The following is a 14679-nucleotide window of genomic DNA, read 5'->3' as shown; positions in this document are numbered from 1 at the left end:
GAACCAGAGCTTCATGCAACACCTGGCACCCCGTTTAACTGTCCAACCGAAGCTTGTAAGCTTGGTTTTCCTCCTAGCTCAATTACGAAAAGTTGAAAGTGAGTGTGGTAAAGAAAATGATAGTGTTAGAAAGGTACTGGGTGAAATTAATAGCTGTAAACTTGAAACAGGCCTCAGCTTTTCCCTGAAACGCAGTCCCTGGGAGGGAACTGACAAAGTTTGCCTTTGAAATGTCTTGGGAGTAAGAGCGCCAGTGCTCTGGGCTCCGGTCTGTAATCCTGGCCTGGGGAAGCAGTGCCCCTCACCAGGCTGCTGGTCAAGTCTCTGAACCTTGGAAATACAGCCTTTTGGCGGGACTTGGGGCTTGGAGTGAGGAAACCTTGTAAAGGGATGCTAGTAAATACGAAGGGGTGATAACGAAGATGGCAAATACGGAGAAGAGGAGAAAGAGAAGGAATGCATAAAGGAAACCTGGAGTCAGAACGGAGTGCAGGTAATGAAAGAAAGGGAGGAGAGAAGAGCAAGATGGGAACATTGGGAGAAAGGGAGGAGAGAAAGACCGAGCAGGCAGGGCCGCTCGGCGGGTGTTGCTGGAAGTGAGAGCGGAGAGATGGGGGCCCGGGACCTCGCTCCCGCACGAACGCCCAGGAGCCTGGGGGTCGCGAGCAGCCCCAGCTGTCATCCAGAAACAAAGGGCCCGGAGCAGGAGGGCGGGGCTGCGGGCCACGCCTGTGCCAATGAGCGGCGCCGGCGCTAGTCCCGCCCCGCCCTGCTCCGACCAATGACCGGCCCCGCCCCGCCCGCCGCGACTCTGCCCCGCCCCGGCCAATGAGCGGCGCCGGCCACGGCTCCGGCCCCGCCCAGCTCCGTCCGAGGCTCCGCCCATGCCAGGGCTGGCCAATGAGAAGTGCCAGTCTCCCCCCGCCCCGCCCCTCCTGCGGCCCCTCCCGCCTCCTCGCCCCGCGGCTCCGGGACACCGAGCAGAAGCAGGCGCGCTAGGAGCGGGCGGGTGGCGGGCAGCGCGCGGGAGGAGCGGCCGAAGTTTCTCCGCCTGCCTCGTCCCGGGAGCCAGAGCCACCCCGCACCGCTGAGGAAAGAGGGACGAAAACAAACTGCAGAAGCCCTGAAAGATAATTCTCAAGTCAGCCCGAGGCGCGGGGGCAGGTAAGGAGCGGTGAACGCGGGGTCTCGCTCCCTTCCATGAGGGTCTGTTGCCACGGAGGACGCCCAGGTTCCGGGGACACCGCGCTCCCCGAGGGGTGCAGCGCGTCCGCGCGTCCGTCGGTCTTTGTCTGTCTGCGCCAGGTCTGTCTAGGTGTCTTTGTCTCTGTGCGTAACTGTCAGGGTCTCGCCTCCGCCAGGGTGGGTCTGCTGGCTGGTCCCAGCCCAGAGGAGAGAATGGTACGTCTGTCCTTCTGCCTTTATCTCTGTCTCCCGCAGACGGGGTGTATCTACTCCCAGCCCCGAATCTGATAGACATAAGTGTTGGGTGACACTGGTGTCGAGATGAGGAAGCCAGAGGTGATGGTGAGGCTGGAGGGGCCCTGGCCCCAGACAGAGGGTTTGACAGCTGCAGCCTGGCCCCTGAACTTGGCCTTCTGAACTTTGGTGATGGGCTGTGTCCGCATCAGGGGCAGGGACACTGATGCAGTTAGAGGTTTGGAGTATTTCCCTGGAGGAGCATGTCAGAGGGGATGAGGTAGATAGAGGGGGGTGATGACCCCAGGATGTAAGTGACCCCCTAGTACTGCAAGTCACCAGGATCAGTCCTGAACATGCACACAACACACACACACACACACCACATTCACTTTCTTCTCTCACCCACCACAGGCAGCCAGCCCCCCACTCTCCGCACTCCTACACACACACACACACCCTTCCACATGCTTAAGGCACCGAAACAAGAGCCAGGTGATCTCTTTCCTGCTCCAAGTGGGAAGGACTGAACTGTGGAGCAAATGAGTGTGCTGCTCGCCCACGAGTGTGTCAGCCTTAGGAGAGTGTCCCAGCCTTGTTAGCTCCAGAGCCCTCCCTTTCCCAGGACCAAGGATTGCGTAGGGAACTGAGCATCTGAGGCCCCCACGTCCTTCCTCTTCATTCCATCCACACTGGTCTTGGGTGCTGGCAAATGAATGAGGAGGCTCTGAGTTCTGGGGAGCTCTTGGCAGGAGCTGCACCAGATAAGGGGCTCCTGCTCTGCTGGAAGTGCAGCCTAATTATAATCGTGGGAGCAGAGGAGCCCAGCCACGGATGGAGAGATGAGCTGTCTGCTTGGCAGTTCTCGAGAGACCCTTGAGAACCGTCTGTGGGAGCAAGGGTGTTTGTAACCTGAGCTTCCTCTAAGTTCAAAAACAATTTGCTGTGGGCATGCTGGGGGAAATGCAGGGGCTGGGAGAATGTATGTGTATGCACGTGGAAGTGGGTATTAGAGACGAAGTTCGCAGGGGGAAGGGTGTCTGTGCTCCAGGGTGGAAAAGAGCCAAGTCTGTGGGCAGAGGCATGTACGCTAACCAGGCGTGGTGTCTGCACCTTCTATTTATCCAGCGCCTTTCTTCTGAGGCGCTCTCTGCATCTCACTGATGTTATCTGCTTTGTCATCTTCATTATCCTCACAGCATAACTACCAGGTGGGCATGAAGCATGGTTCACTCTCTGTGTTTACCAGTGGAGAAACTGAGGCACCAGCGGGGCAGGGCTTTCCCTGAGGTCCACAGCTAATGGGAGCAAAGTTAGACTTAGCAACTGGGAGTTCAAGTACAAGGTCTCAGCTGGATGGATGTGATGGGGGACTCACTGGACTCGCTGTGAGAAGAAACTCAGGTGGAGAGAGAAGGGTGTCTCTCTAAGGTGTGGGAGAACAAGGGGGAGGACGTTTGTTATTGAACATGTATGGCAGCCTGTGTGCTTCGCGAGGGAGAACCTGTTTCAGCCGTTCAGCGTGTGCACGTGTGTCTGTGCGGGTGCCTCAGCAGACCTGCGGTAGGGTAGCTGCCGTCAAGGTGCGCTGCTATGCAGTGTGGGTGTTGGGAGAGCTGTGCATTGGGCATGGGTCAGGGGAGGATTTGCCAGGCAGCTTTGAGAAGCCGTGCATCTGCCTGTATAGACCAAGAGGTAGATGGGCTTCAGCCGTAAAATATGGCCTTCTCATTCCCCAAATTTATGTATATACGTTTACACGCATTCCACATTCACTTAATACATATTCATTGGGTGCCAACAGAATGCAAGGCTCTGGGCCAGGCAGTGAGGCTTCAAAGATGAGTAAAGTAATGATGGCAAACCTGTCATTAAGCAGCTTAGCGATGAGCGTAATGGGTAATAGTTCACGGCATCTAATAACATCCACTGCGTGCCCGGTGCCCGGTGTTTTTTATCCATTATCTCATCTAATTCTCAGCGCAGCCCTGCGGGGTATGTGTGATGATCAGAGGAGGAGATAGCAAATGGAGGAGGGAGCGAGGATTTGAACTCAGCTCTGCCCCTGGCGCTTGCACTTTGTCCTGCTACCTTTGAACGTAGAAATACGTGTTTCTTCCCTGTAAAATGTTCTTGCCCAGTCCCGCCACCTAGCTAGCTCCCGTTTGCACTTCTGGTTTCGATCATGTGGATCAACTCCTCCAAGAAACCGCCCCCTCTCCTTTCCTTAAGTCTGGGTCACGGGCCTTCCTGAGTTCCTGCCGGCATTCCAGGCTATCCCACCTGTACCCACTGGCTCCTCAAGAGTCAGCACCATTCTGAGAGGCAGAGGTTGTGTGATGAATTCCCAGCGCAAAGTACAGTGTCTGGCTACTCTGCGTAGGCCCTTAGTCAGTGCTTGTTTAATGGAGTGATGGGAGGGAAAAGAGCTGCGAGAGACCCTTATCAGGGGGCACTTTTCCCAATAGCAGATTTGTGCTGGGGGCACACTGGCTGGCTGGCCTCTGATACTCCAGCCTCTGCTTTGGGCCAGTTCCTTCAGAGGCTTTGCCTAGTCAGGGCTTCTCCATCCCAGCTCCTGCCTCCAATAGTCTGGGAGCCTAAGGAAAGCCTCGCCCCCACCCACCCACTCTATCTGCCAATCCACTCAATTTCCAGCCCAGTCAACCGACAAGTACAATGATGAAGGGAGGTGCTCTGTGTGATCTAGACTTGGAACCCCAGGGGGGCAGTGGTTGCAGGGCGATGATGAGGTGTCTCTGGGACTTTGCCAGCAAAGAAGTGCCCAAAGGCCTGGGGAATCTTCAGGCAATTTACACGACTGGTCTTTGAGTTTCCTTTTGAATAGGTCTTTGTGTTGCTGCCTTCGAAAGCCACTGATCTAAATTGGACACTCGACTCTGCTGCTGGGAGTGTGAATTGCTACCATGTTTGGGGAGATAATCTGGCCATGATTTGCCCAAGGTCACACAGTCACAGTCTGGTGACTCCCTTCCCATGCTCTTTGGACCACCCCATTATTTCTCCTATCAGGGTTGCCCCATGCCTTCTCAGGGATTGTGAGGACTTCAGTTTTCCTTTCAAAGATCACGACTCGAGTTTGAAAAACTCTGCATTTCACTGTTTGTTAAAGGTCTTATCCATGCAAGGTGCCAGGTTGATGAGCGATCTTAAGAAATGCCTAAATAATGGTCTGAGATTAAATTTTGTGAGGAGAATTGGGAAGGGGGAGCAGCACACGTGAATCAATGACACTTGGATTATACTAACTTTAAACACAGCAGCTGCTCAGCATGAGGAAGGTGAGCTCAAAGATGACAGGAAGGTGGCGGACTGACCCTCAAGACGGTAGGAGAGAGGAGACGTAACAGCAGCCAGGTCACAGCTCCAGGATGCAACCTGAGAGCTGAGGGGACGGGGCTTTGTCTTCCAGAGGGAGCCCTGAGGGCACCCTGTTACCTCCTTCCCCGCTCAGCCAGCCACCCTGCCCAGACAGAGCTGGGAATGAAGGGTGGGAGGGCTCACCTTATAACTGTCTGCAACCAAACGAGTGTGCAGATTGGCCTGGGCCTCTTCCTCCAACGGTTTAGAGCCGTGCGTGGGGATGTGTGGCAGTCGAGCACAGTTGAGTTGGGCTTCGGGCGAGCTGCCCTTGGCACGGCTGCCTCTGTGTCTGTGATCTCCATCCTGCTTCTCTCACTCTCTTGCTTCCTGCCAGACATCGACTTCCCCCAGACGGTGAACCCCATTCCTGGGCTTTCTGCAATAATGATTCTAATAGCCCCTTTTATCTGTCCAGGACTTTACACCTTAAAAGGGACGTTGTTATTAAGGACTCTGTAGGAAGAGTTCTTCTACAATGTGACAGATGAGAAAACTGAGTGAGCTCGTCAGAGGTGAAAGAGTTTACCCAAGATTTTAAGTGGAACGCTGGGATTTGAACCCAGCCATCCTGGCTGCCAATCCGGGCTATGGCCACCCATCATCAGGCCTCACTAATTAGACAGATTTAGGCTCCCTTGCATTGTTGACAAATGTTTAATCTTCGGAGGGGGGGGGGATATTTTTTAAATATATTTTTATTGATTTCAGAGAGGAAGGGAGAGGGAGAGAGAGATAGAAACATCAATGATGAGAGAGAATCATTAATCAGCTGCCTCCTGTGTGCCCCACACTGGGGATCAAGCCCGCAATTCAGGCATGTGCCCTGACTGGGAATCAAACTGTGATCTCTTGGTTCTTAGGTCAATGCTCAACCATGCCAGCTGGGCAAAAAGTATATTTTTAAAATCATGAGAACTCAGTTACTTTCGTAATCATTATAATTACAAGTGTGATGGGAATCAGAGTTTCCTTCACTTTTTCTAAGCCCCCCTTCTCCCTAAGCACTTGTCATGCATGTATGTTGGATCAATAAACAATAAACTAGGAAGTACTTAGCGTAATGGAATGTCTACTTGAGATTTACTTTAAGAAATGAACTTTTATCTCATACCAGTTCTTTCTTTATAGCTGGTCAATTCGAAAGGTTTCATTCCCTCCACATTAAAATTACAGCACTTTTGCCTTCACAGAATCTGAATTCATGACATTTCATTGGAATACCAAACTTGACTCCATCATCTTTGTCGGTGTTCCCACCATGGGCATTAACTAAGTTCCAAAGTAAAACGGGCTGGCAGTCTCCCCCGGCAATGTGAGCAGAGTGTGGAAGCCAGGCTTGGGAGGTGATCGCACATGGAGGCTGCCTCCAATAAGGAGAAATTTAGGAGAGATTCCTATGGAGCATGGATGGGGAAAAGGGTGCGGTGAGTTTGGAGGGAGATGGAAGAGACAGAGGACAAACAGTGTGCGTGTGTGTGTGTGTGTGTGTGTGTGTGTGTGTATGCGCACGCTCATTAATTGTTCTAATCAATCCAGCAGAAAGGTGATTTTTCTTACTAAGTGACAGGCCAAATTGGTATTTGAACAGATGATGTGGGTTATATCCAGGACCTGGAACAAAGGCAGTAAAGAGCTACTGTACCCAGATCACCCATAGATTTGCTTCCATGTCAGTGAGTCACTGTGGGAGAAGATGACTGCTTTCAGGATGGCAGCCAGCAGACACACACACACTCTCACACACACACTCATTCATTTATCCAGTCTTGTCATTTCTCCCTCTGAGACATCCTCTCCTGTGGTACCCACACTCGCAGTCACATCTGGGTTGGCCTCTCTGTGGCATGATGTGAAGTGTACTCCGGCAGCCCACCTCCCTGACGCCCCAGGACCTCCATTTCTGCCCTGCCCAGAGCAGTCCGTCTGGCTGCCATCAGCCCTTTAGAGCTGCCGATGCCCCCAGACCAAAGCATCCTTCAGAAGTAGAGGGAAAGGTCTAGGTGAAACTCGCAGCCCAGGGGATGGACAAGGAAACAGCCCCTCAAGGGGGTCAGAAGCGGAGCTAAAATTGGGGTGGGATGGGTATAGCTCTGGAAATCCAATCATGCCTAAGAACAAACCCAGCCCCATGCATGGCTCCAACTCTGGGCACAGACTGTGGGTGGCTGAGGCAGTGCCTGCCGGGCCCCAGGGCTGTGCAGGAGGCTGGCTGGCCTGCTGACTCCGGGGCAGCTGCACTCTCCTTGCTGTGGCAAAGCCATTTGCTGCTCAGTCAGCCTCCTCCTGGCACCCTGGACTGCTAAATTGGTCTCAACTTGCTGTACTTCCACCCACCACCTTAGTCATTATTCACTGGCAGCATTCAGAGAGTGGGTGTAAAGCAGCCGAACATTATATTCCTGCTGAAAAGAGAGAGAATTGAGTATAGGCAGGCAAGGAAAGGAGAGAGGGAAGGAGCTAAGAGAAAGTGAAGGAGGCGGGGAAGCAAAGGTTGGGTGCCCCAGCACCTTTTCCCCTGACCCCAACAGTGTTGGAGGGTGGAAGGGGCAGTGAGCATGGGTGTGTGGGTCTGGGCTCAGTAGGAGGAGCGGCTGGGGTTCTAGGGTGAGAGGGGTACACACACTACGAGGGGCAGCACCTGTGTGGTCTGGAGCGTGGAAAGGACATCATCTGTGGGGAGAGAAAGACCTCACCCTCCTTAGCTCCCTGTTCTTTAAGTTGTCTCGCCCAGTAGGTGCTGTCACGCCCAGTGAGCATCTGTTCCCATGTGTGATTACTTCTCATCTCTCCCCTGCTCCCTGCCTAGACTATAAACCCCTTGAACGAGCAAGTGTCATGCCTTAGGTGCGTAGCACCAGGCCCTGGACACAGTCAGGCTCGGCCCCAAACGGATGGGACTGATGGCGGAGAGCCTGCCGTGGTCCTTCCTACCCAGCCACTTCAGATCTCCCTGTGCTGCCCAGGGGCCTCCAGATCTGGGGACCGAGACAGCCAGGAGTAGCAGGAATGACAGAGGAGCTTCAGGGTTGGCCTCCCATCTTGGGGAGGAAGTTGCAGGGAGAGAAAGTGGACCCGCTAGGGAAGCGGACACTCAGAGCGCCATGTCCTGGTGCAGAGGCTCCGGTGCGGTGCGGCTCCTGGATGGCTCAGCCAGCATTACACTGGGGCTGGCAGGAGGTGACCAGGAGTGGCTCGCACATCAGACAGCAGAGACATCGTCGGGCAAGGTCAGTGTGACCTTGACAGGAGATTCGCTGGGTCCCTGACAAGATTTGTTTGGTCTCCCGGGGACAGGGTGGAAGGGGAACACAGCAACAACCCACGCCGGCTTGGAACCCAGTGGGCCCCCACCCCTGTTCCCTCCCACCCTCTTCTCCAATAAGATAATGGGGGAACTCTGAGAACAAAAGCCGCTACACGGCTAGGGAGGCAGGGACACTGGGAAACCACACTCCGAATGTCAAGGGTCAGAAGTCTGGGGAGTGAGCCCTGCTCTTGACCTTCTGCCAGTCGCTAAGAGGCAGACTGTCTGAGTGTCTCCGGACCTCAGTGGTGAGGTTGGGGGCGGAGGGGCTTCAGAAGGCACTTGAAGCACTCAGGACCCTCCCTTATTGGTTGCAACCTTCAGACCCCGCTGCTTGGGCTCTCTTCTATGCCTCGGAGAAGGGCATCTCAGCAGAGCAGGCGGAGGAGGAGGGAAGGATTAGACTGGGATCACGTCTTGGGGAGACAGCCTCCCCCTCCTTGCTGATCAAATTCCCCCAGCCCCCACGTCTCAGTGGCGCCAGCAGACAAACCGCACTGCAGGCAGGTGGGGGAAAGCGAGCCCCAGGCAGCCCCCAGCCGCCACCTGCCCTGGAAAGGGAGCTGCCGGACCAGGAGGGCCTCCAGCTGCCTGCCTCCTCCCTGGCTGGCCTGCAGCCTCCCCTGCCTGAAGGCTCTGCACCAGCTCGGGGCGCCTGGGGGCAGGACGCGGGGCTTTTCCTGACGCGACATTTCCTCATCCACCTGGAAGACTGGAAGCCAGGCTTTCAGCTTCCCCAGACCCCCCTCCTAGCAGCGACTGGGCCATCTGTTCACTTAGAAACTTTCTATTTTGGACGGAGTTACTTCTATGCTAGAGCTACAGCAGGACCTCCAAGTTCAGGGTCCAAGACTTACCTGGAAACTAAAGAGCCTGCGTTGAAGAAAGGGCCAGTACTCTGCACAGAAACACTATCTCAGGGTTGAAGGGATCTTTAAGTCCCAGTCTATCTGCCGCCTTCCACCCCCTCCTCCCGCCCCCCTAGCAAAATCTCCTCCCGCAAGTTGTCTCTTCCCTACTTACTTCCAAGAATTGTTGTTCTGGACCCAGGAACACAGTTCTTTCTATTTTAGTTCCATTCCTTCAAAGTCATAGAATGCTATGTCCCTGTCAAGCACTCTGCCAGGGCCTGGGAGGAGACCCCTCCACCAGGCATAGCTGGCCTGGAATTGGGGGAGGAGACAGGTACCTTAAAATGTATCACTATACCAAGATGTAGAATTTGAGAAGGACCCTGCGGGCTGGCTGTGATTTTTTTTTTTTAATTTTTAAAATTTGTATTCAATTATTTATTTATGGTTAATCCTCACCCAAGGATATTTTTTCCATTGATTTTTAGAGAGAGTGGAAAGGAGGGGGAGAGAAAGTGAGAGAGAAACATTGATGTGAGAGAGACACATCGATTGGTTGCCTCCCGCACACGCACCAACCAGGGCCAGGGATTGAGCCCGCCACCGAGGTACGTGCCCTTAACTGGAATCGAACCCGGAACCCTTCAGTCCACAGGCTGATGCTCTATCCACTGAGCCAGACCAGCAGTCATGGGAGTCATAGGAGAGGACTGGCAAGTAGCGAAGCTGGTTTTAGCAGGCTCATCTAGCAATGGCGTATAGAATGGAGGTGAGGGGGAACACTTTCTAGAAATAACATCATTTATTAGAACGCCTTTCTGTCCTCCCTGTCTGCGCGTTGACAGCTCATGTTCCTAGAGAGGTCACGCAGCCTGGAAATGTGGGGGAGCCAGGCCTCCAGGAGAGGGGAGTTCCTAGTCCACGGTCAAAGGTCAGGGTAATGTGCCGTGTGGAGGACTTATATCAGGAGACATGGCTAACACCTTGCTTTGGCCCGGGGACCAATCACAGCTGGCTTTTCTTTCTTTGTTTTTTACGGCTGAAGACAGAGGCCCGGCTGGAGGGCCTTGCTCAGGGTCCCAAGACTGGCTCGTGGCAGAACCAGAGCTGTGCTCCCACCTCAGGGCTCTTTCCTGTCGCCCACTGGTAACGGGGAGCGAGGACTGCAGGGCCAGGAGAGTTAACCAGACCCTCAGCCGTGAGTGTTCAGCTGGTGGGTCCCAGGGACACACGAGAACACTCCCACAGTGGGTGCTCTCAGTCTCTGGATTTCTCCCCAGCAGGCCCAGGGATGCCTGGAAGTCAGGAACAGCCGAGACCCATGACCTCCGTTTTCTCTTCTGTCTTCTTTCTTGCTCTCTGGCTGCTTCTGACATTTTATTTTCCTCCGTTCCTCTGCCTTTCCTTGGTTCTGAGAAGTTCCCAGCTGATGTGACAATGAAGCTTACTATCAGTTGCAGTTGCTACCAGTTGGCACCTTTCAGAAATGAGAAACCTGTTCTCTGCCTCTGTCTCATCCGAGCTCTTTAAACCAAATCCAAACAAAACACAAAGGTTGTGGGTGCCAATCAGCCGTGCTAACCACCCAGGGTGTTGATGCCACATGGGCAGAGAGTCCCAGATAGGAGGCAGGTCTTGTCAAGCAGGGACCTCCATTACTCTCAGGGGAACAGGGTGCCAGGGGGTCCCCTGCCACAGCCATAAACCTCTCAGAACACTATTCCCCACCTTCTTCTGGAAGGCGCCTCAGCCTGGCACCTGCCCAAGAGCTTGCTGCTTCTTCTTTTTTTTTTTTTAATATATTTTTATTGATTTCAGAGAGGAAGGGAGAGGGAGAAATAGAGATAGAAACATCAATGATGAGAGAGTATCATTGATTGGCTGCCTCCTGCCCGCCTGCCCCCTACCGGGGATTGAACCCGCAACCCGGCATGTGCCCTTGATCGGAATCGAACCTGGGACCCTTTAGTCCACAGGCTGATGCTCTATCCACTGAGCCAAACCAGCTAGGGCTTGCTTCTTGCTTGCTAACTACCTGCATAGTCAAGGGAGGGCATCGCCAGGGCAGTGTCCTGTGAAGCCTCTGGTGAAGACACCTGTACACAGCGCCTTCCTCCAGAAATAACTCAGCCCCTGCCATGTCCATCTTCACCTGGATGGCAACCACAGCCCTAGCAGAGGGAGCAGGCAAGTCCTAAAGGTGAGGCATGGGCTTTTTCATGCTTGAAGATTCCATGAAACAAGTGTGGCAAGTTTGGGAGCGGACAGCAGAAGGAATCAGAGACCAGTGTTTGGATCCCAGCTATGCGTACTGTCTGTTAGCTGTGTGGCCTTGGGCAGGTCACTTCGCCTCTCTGAGCCTCATTTTTCTCATCTGTAAAATGCATTGTGTCCCATATGGAATTTTTATGAAAATTCCATGAGCCAATATGAGTAAAGACCCATGAAACATAGTAGGAGCTTCATTTGTGTTAACCTCAGCCCCTTCCCATCAGCTCCAAGGGAAGGAAGCCAGGCATAGGAGTAGTTCTCTATTTGAGAGGCTCCTGAGCCTGTGGTCCAGACACATGTCCGGTGGTCAGGGAGGGACAACTTTGGAGTCAGGCAGCACTCTCTGTGACAACTACCTTCTTATCTGCTTCCTCTGCAAAGGGAGAGCATTGTAGCTGAAAACAATGTGAGGGTTCCACTCCACCTTGTCCCTGGGGGTCTCCATCCACTCTGTCAATTTGACTCAATTTTGACTTGTGATATGAGGCAGAATCAGCGAGGGAGATATTGAATGTCCTTGGTGAGACTCGGTGCTGAAAGTGTATCTTGCTCACTTAGGCTTGTGCCACGTGTGGAAGGAGAGAAGGAGGTGGGAGGCAGGCCCAGAGGCCAGGGCTCAGCTGGGAGTGCCCTCTGCCTCAGGGAGGACCCCACAGCTCCACTCCAGCACCTGGAAGACGGTTTCTCCCCAGGGCGAAGGGCTGGATGGAAGGGGTAGATGCTATGTCTCTTTCTTCCTTCCTCCTTCCTCTTGCTTTAAGGCCAAGGTCTTTCCCATTTGGATTGTTTTCTGGATTATGCACCACGGAAGGTCAGGAAAGGGGGAGAAAGAAAAACAAGTAAACTGAAACTTCTCTGTGCATTCAGTTGAGGGGGATGCACAGATGTGAGGAGGCCCAGGGTCCGGTTGCATCCCACAGGAGCGTGCAGACAACTGAAGTTGAATTCTGCGCTGGAAAATGAGGTCATTTATTGCACCTACCTGGGGTGGCGGGGCCTGGTGGACAAGGAGCAGCTGCTCCTGTTTGACACATTCCCCAGCAGGGACACAGACACCGATCCTCCCCGCGAAACGAGCAGCGGGCATTGAATGCACCTTCCACTGCCTTCTCCTCGTCCTCTGGATGCTTATATTTTTAAGTAGAAGAAACTTCACTTTAATAGTGAGGCCCAGAGAGTTGAAGGGATTTCCTCCAGGGCACACAGCATACAGCCGCTAGGTTTCTGATCTGACGCGTCCCGCGGTTTCTCTGTCCTAGCGTGTTGGTATCTACTGGGGAGAAGGCAGTGCTTCTACCAACGTGGGCTCACATGGCATTCAGGGGGAGGGGATGCCAGCCCAGCCGCAGGAGCCTCTATTCTGGGACCAGGAGAGTTTGAAAAGGTCTCAAAGCGCTGCCCAGGAACAGAGAAGTCCTGGGACTTGCGTGGGGCCGTCTCTGCCCCCCACCCTAAATCGGGCATCCGCCTGCCCACCTCCCAACAGAGTTCGAAGGACTGACTGCCCTCTCACCGTCCCTGGGACAGTCGATGAACCACCCCTTGCCTGTGCTCTGTGACTGAGAAGCTGACAGAGGCGCGGAACTCGTTAAGGGAACACAGGCCTGCTTCAGATGTCTCTGCCCCGTAGGTCCCTCAGAGATGGCCCAGGACATGGCAGCACAAACCGTCCCGCACACTTTCCACTTGCAGCTGAGGACTGTGCTCCATCACCGGAACCCGAGCAACCAGCCGGGACAGGGACAGGGAGGCACGGGGACTTCTGGGAGCAGCCAGTTGCAGATCTGGTCTCATCACGGTGCTGCCTCCCTGCCTCCCCCAGACCTGTGCTGGCTGCACAGCGCTTCTGAGGCAGCCGGGATGGCCGTCTGCAGGGGCGCAGTGGCGGGGGACCCCACTTCCCTGAGGACCAGAAGGCCTTATAGGAGCTCAGCCTTTGCAGGCAAATATGTTTCCACATTGAGTCACAGAAGGGCGCCGGCAGAAGGCAGTCTGGCTTCTAAGAGGGGTTGGTGACGATGAGGGTTCCTTTTGCAAGAAAACCAGGGGTGTTCAGTGTGCACCAGCCCCTGTGCAAGACTAAGCCTCGCTCAGGGCAAACCAGCCCTGGCTGCCTCCCGGTCACTCTTTCTGCCCAGGCCCCTGTCCCCTGCTTGCCCCTCCCTGGACTCAGGTGAAAGGATCCCCACAGGTGAAGTTTCATTTTCCTCAAGGAGGTAGTGGTGGACGTATGGGCTGGGAGTGGAGGCCAGAGACAGCGCTGCAGCCCGGAGGACGGCTGGGCTGAGATGCACAGAAATGCCTCTGGAGAAATGCCTCTGGGAGGCCCGGGCTGCCTGCCGTGAGCCGCCTGTGGCTGGAGCACCGAGCACTGCAGAGCAGGAGATGCTACCACTGAACACACCTCGCCTCTACCCTCTGTTTACCAAGGCCTGAGGCTGGGACTGCTCCCCCTGCACAGCGAGCTCCTGACTGTCTGCTCCTCTCCTTGAGCGTCCGGAGTCCTCCCTGGAGGGCTCTGTGCGGGGCCCAGGGACACCAGGGGGCCTGAGAGGTGTTACTATCCACCTGTCAGATCAGTGAGTACTTTTAAGAGCAATTCTTATAAACAATTGATAAGTGACTACTCACCTTTTAAAAAATCTAATCTCTAAATGCCCCAAATGGAAATGTCCCCAGTTCTTTAGATGATGAAAGAAAAATGGTGGAGACCAGGGACCTGCAGAGTTGAAGAAAAATAAATCAGGAGTTTGAGCCTAGCCTTAGAGCCCAGCGGTGTCTTGAGTCACCAAGTCCCATATGTTTAAAAATAGCAACAAAAACCAGCTGCCATTGGTTAAGCTCTTGCTTATATCCTGGTGCCTTTACAATTAAAATGTCACTCCATATGTACAGAAGCCCTGTGAGGCGGGCACTGCCGTCAGCTCCAGTCTGCAGAAGGAAGCAGAAGTGTGGAGAGGCTGCAGCGGGGCCAAGGACTAGGGTGAACCCACAGCACAGGGAGTGATGAAGCAGGGGCTGGGCTACAGGGCAGAGTTAGGGTGAGGTCTGGAGGAGCCCCAGGCCTGCGGGGAGGTGGGTGGATAGGGGCCAGGGGTGAGTCTACTGCTGGAGATAAAGAACCAGAATAGCGACTCACCACAACTCAGGGGCAAAGCCAGGCACTGCACTTGCCAGTATAAAACCTGAGGCCTCATCTGTGGGTCTGTCAGGTGAGGATCACAGTAGTGCCTCCCTCTCGGGGTGCTTTGGGGTGCAGCTTGCACCAGATCATGTGTGCATGGTGATTAGTCCAAACCTAAGGAAACAGCTCTGGAAGCTGAAGAGGAAGCTCTTCCCCCTCTTGGCATCACCGGCCTCTGGTCCTGCTTGGATATCCTCCTCTGGCAGAGGAGCTGGGAGGGGAGGGCAGCTCCCGTGGCTTTTCCTGGGCAGCAGCGCCCCCATTCC

At 54.3% G+C, this 14679-nt stretch overlaps 1 protein-coding gene across 1 annotated transcript in view; it reads left to right on the top strand.

Moving 5' to 3' along the window:
- Positions 1 to 986: 986 nt before the first annotated feature.
- The window catches only part of LZTS1 (leucine zipper tumor suppressor 1), a 50898-nt gene continuing 37205 nt past the window's right edge, over positions 987 to 14679 (top strand). Inside the window, exon 1 of the mRNA XM_036314218.1 lies at positions 987 to 1164. The gene's annotated coding sequence lies outside the window, so the exon portion shown is untranslated. The remainder of the gene's footprint in view (positions 1165 to 14679) is intronic.

The sequence above is a fragment of the Myotis myotis genome, unplaced genomic scaffold (genome assembly GCF_014108235.1).
Source record: "Myotis myotis isolate mMyoMyo1 unplaced genomic scaffold, mMyoMyo1.p scaffold_m19_p_6, whole genome shotgun sequence".
NCBI lineage: Eukaryota > Metazoa > Chordata > Mammalia > Chiroptera > Vespertilionidae > Myotis > Myotis myotis.
The sequence above is the reverse complement of the archived record's forward strand: the minus strand, read 5'-3'. Positions and strand labels throughout refer to the sequence as shown.